The following is a 3148-nucleotide window of genomic DNA, read 5'->3' on the forward strand; positions in this document are numbered from 1 at the left end:
ACCTCATTTCATCACTCTATACTCCCCCCTCTCCCATATAATAATTCCTACCATAATCTCAACACCACACTTCCCATTACCGCACATCCCAGCACCGAACTTTCCGGCACTGCATTTCCCAAAACGACACCTTCCAACTCCCAAAAACAACAAAAAATCAATGTTTATCCAAAGCGATAATCGAAAAGTTACATTTTTAGCTAAAAAAGACATTGTCAACCGAATAAGTGAATTTTCAATTGGAAAAGATAAATTATCAACCAAAAATGGACGAGGTTAATTTTACGCTAAAAAAAATTAAATTTCAACCGCAAAAGGCGAATTCTCAAAAAAAGAGTTACATTTTCCCTCCTTGTGCCTCACGCATCATCGCCACTTCATCTCTCCATACTTCTCCCCTCCCATATAATAATAATAATAATAATCGCTCACATAATCCCATGACAAGACTTCCCAGTACCGCATATCCCGTTAAATTTTCAACTAAAAAGATTAATTTTCTACCAGGAAATACGATTTTTTAACATGAAATTTCAAATAGAAAAGATTAATTTTCAACCGAAAACTAAAAATTAATTTTCAATCGAAAAAGACGAGTTCTCAACAAAATAATTACATTTTCCACCAACTAGTAGAGTTTTCTACTAAAAAAGATATATTTAAACATAACAATGGAACAGCTAAATCTTGAATGCAAAAAATTAATTTTTAATAAAATAGTTAACTTATCTTCCAAATAGTTCAATTTCTAACAAAATAAATGCATTTTTAACTAACAAAGATAAAATGTTAACAACAACAAAATAGTTTTCATCCAAAAAGATTAATTTTTAACTAAGAAGGTTAATTTTCTATAAGGAAATAGGATTTTTTAACAGATTGATTGCATTTTCTAATATAAAAAATTGAATTAGAACCAAAAATGGAATAGATCAATTTTCAGACAAAAAAATTAATTTTCAACTAAAAAAGACGAGTTCTCAACAAAATAATTATATTTTTTAACAACTAGTTAACTTACCTACTAAAAAATATAAATTTTCAGCCAAATAGTCAATTTTTGAATAAAACAGTTCACTTTTCTCCCTGGTAGTTAAATTTTATACTCAAAAAGATAAACTTTCAAACAAAAATGGCATACCTATATAAATTTTCGGTTATAAAAAACAATTTTCAACTAAAACAAAACTAATTTCCCACAAATAGTTGAGTTTTTACTACAAAAGATAATTTTTTTAACCAAATTTTCAATTAAATACATAAATTTTTAATCAACTTAATGAGTTTTAAACTAAAAAAAAAATACATTTTGAATCAAAAATTTAAAAGTTAAATTTTTAGTTTAAAAACTAAATTTTCAGCCTTACAAAAAACATGAATTTTTAACAAAATATATGAATTTTCAACCCAACAATTAAATAGGTAAATTTTTGTTCAAAAAATTAATTTTTAACCCAATAAAACGAACTCTCAACAAATAATTAAATTTTTCACTAACTAGTTGAATACTCTATAAAAAACAGATAAATTATCAACAACAACAAAATTTCTATAAAAAAGATCAATTTTAAAATTAAAATATAATAGTTTATTACCTTCAGGTAAAAAAATTAATTTTCACAAATAGATGAATTTTCAACTGAAAATATAAAATTTCAAAGAAAATAGTTAACTTTTCCAACCCATTAGTTAAATATTATACTCACAAAGATCAATTTTTAAACAAAAATTGAATAGGTAAATTTTGAGCTACATAAATTAATTTTTAACCGAAAAAAGATGAACTAAAAAATTAATTTTCTACTAAAAAATATTTTTTTAACCAAATAGTCCAATATTCAACAAAATAATTAACTTTTACTCTCATTGTTTAAACATTAAATTTTCAAATAAAAATGAAATAGATCTATTTTCAGATAAAAAAATTAATTTTCAACTATGAAAAATTAATTTTCACAAATAAATTAACTTTCAACTAAAAAATATAAATTTCCCAACCAAACAGTCAAATTTACAATTAAACACATATATTTTTAACCAATTTAATGAATTTTAAATTAAGAAAATACATTTTCCAATACGCCAAATAGTTAAATTTTTACAAAATAGTTGATTTTTTTATCAAGAAGATTAATTTTTAACCGTGGAAGATGAAATCCCAACAAATAAGGTTAAATTTTCCACCAAAGAATTGAATTTTCTATATAAAAAAGATCAATTTTATAATAAAATTGTTAATCTTCAGTTAAAAAAGTTAAGTTTCAAATAAAAAATTAATTTTCAACAAAATAGTTAACTTTTCTTCCAAATTCAAGAATTTATAACTAAAAAGGATAACTTTTCCTCAAAAAAGGATGAATTTTCAACAAAATAAATACATTTTTAACTAAGAAAGATAAAATTTTGAAAAACCAAAAAATTAATTTTCATCCAAAGGAATATATTTTCAATTCAAAAGGTTAACTTTATACCAGAAAAAAAACGAATTTTTAACAGAATATATGAATTTTTAACCAGAAAAGATTAACTTTCACCAAAAATGAATAAGGTAAGTTTTCAACTTAAAAAATTAATTTTTAACCGAAAAACGACGAAATCTCGGCAAAATAGTTCAGTTTTCCATCAAATAGTCCAATTTTCTGCTTTAAACGCACAAAATTTCAGACAAAAATGAAATAGATAAATTTTCAAATGAAAATTTTCTTAAAAAGATGAATTTTTTAACTAAAAAATATAAATTTTCAATCAAATACATTACTTTTTAACCAAATTGTTGAATTTTAAACTAAAGAAAAAAATTTATTTGGTTAAAAAATAAACTCTTTTGTTGAAAATTAATTTTTTAATAAGAATTCATTATTTTCATTAAACATTCATTTCTGTGGTTGAAAAATAAGCTATTTAATTTCTTTTTAATTTTATTGGGATGAAAAGGAATTTTTTCACCCAAAATTCAACTATTTTTCTGAAAATCCGTTTTTTTACTAAGAATTTCATTTTTAACCGAAAATTTAACTATTTCATTTTTTTTTTAATTTTTAAAAAATGAAAATTGAATTCTTTGTTTGAAAATTGATATTATTTATTTAAAAGTTAAACTTTTTTTAAATTCAAGTTATTTGTAGAAAATTCGTGTTTTTTTTTTTTT

The 3148-nt window shown here is 22.2% G+C and overlaps 1 protein-coding gene across 2 annotated transcripts in view; it reads right to left on the reverse strand.

The window, feature by feature from the left end:
- The window catches only part of LOC117172432 (protein sel-1 homolog 1), a 47587-nt gene that overhangs the window by 958 nt on the left and 43481 nt on the right, over positions 1-3148 (reverse strand). The window lies entirely within an intron of this gene.

This window comes from Belonocnema kinseyi, chromosome 5 (assembly GCF_010883055.1).
Source record: "Belonocnema kinseyi isolate 2016_QV_RU_SX_M_011 chromosome 5, B_treatae_v1, whole genome shotgun sequence".
Taxonomy (NCBI): domain Eukaryota; kingdom Metazoa; phylum Arthropoda; class Insecta; order Hymenoptera; family Cynipidae; genus Belonocnema; species Belonocnema kinseyi.